Here is a 978-nt window from a genome sequence, read left to right as displayed (position 1 = left end):
ACATGTAAAAAGCCAGAGACAAGACAGTTTGAGACAAGTGACAGTGCTCTGATGTTCTTTCTGCACTTGGGGCAGCTGAGGAGCAGCAAAGCGGGCAGGGCAGCTAGACCATGATGAGTGCCCAGGGAGAGCAGTAGGAGATGAAGTCATCAGGGCTCAGATCACATAGGGCCTCACGAGCTGTGGCAGGAGTTTAAATTTTCCTCTTAAAATCTGATTCACTCTCTCAGGTAATAATAATACCTAATGGTGTTCAGCTTCCCAGTGTGCTCATACCCGCTTTATTGTCACCTGACTGTGCCCTAGGGAGGTATCGCTGTTGGACAGATGAAGGAGCAGAAATCCATAGGTGTTCAATGACACACTGAGCTTGTGCAGCCAGTGAGTGGCAGAGCCAGGTTTCAGAGCCCGAGTGTCCTGACGCCCAGCTTGTGCTTTTATACTGTCTGATGCCTTCCTGCCTGCCTGCCTGCCTTACAGAGTTCTTTGGTTTCTTTTCTTGGAACACAAGAGATAGTGAAAGGGGCAATTAGGAGGAGGACTTTAGTTCTGCTCAGTCCAGTGTTAGGTATTCCATTTCTTTGGGGCTTTAGGCAAATGATACCTAGTAATTAAAGCTTTGGCCAAGAGAATAAGGCAGCAGTCTGAAGTTAGCCCATCTGATACAGGCGATCACTTAGTTCAGGAAGTGTTCTTGTGGAGATTTATGCTTGGGATCTGGCCAGGTAAGTCTTGTGCATCTTAAAAGCTCCTTATTTTAGATGCTGCTGACTGTATTACAGACTTCCCAGTGTCTTGAGCCTTGGGAAGCAAAAGGATATGGATGCAGTGGAGCCCTGCAAGTGTTAGAATCATGTGCCCACAGCAAGGGGATGCAGAAGGAGAACCACTTGGCACAAAGCGCTAGCTGTTGGAATGTGTTCCTTTTTTGTCAGATTTAATGTTGTTACATGAAATCGATCAACTTAACAAAGACAG

The 978-nt window shown here is 46.6% G+C and overlaps 1 protein-coding gene across 1 annotated transcript in view; it reads left to right on the top strand.

The window, feature by feature from the left end:
• HECTD4 (HECT domain E3 ubiquitin protein ligase 4) overlaps positions 1-978 on the top strand; it is a 195,967-nt gene that overhangs the window by 71,718 nt on the left and 123,271 nt on the right. The gene's annotated exons all lie outside the window — the stretch shown is intronic.

The sequence above is a fragment of the Orycteropus afer genome, unplaced genomic scaffold (genome assembly GCF_000298275.1).
Source record: "Orycteropus afer afer isolate SDZICR_OR568_19922 unplaced genomic scaffold, OryAfe1.0 scaffold00048, whole genome shotgun sequence".
Taxonomy (NCBI): Eukaryota; Metazoa; Chordata; class Mammalia; order Tubulidentata; family Orycteropodidae; genus Orycteropus; species Orycteropus afer.
This window is presented reverse-complemented; position numbering and strand designations above follow the sequence as displayed.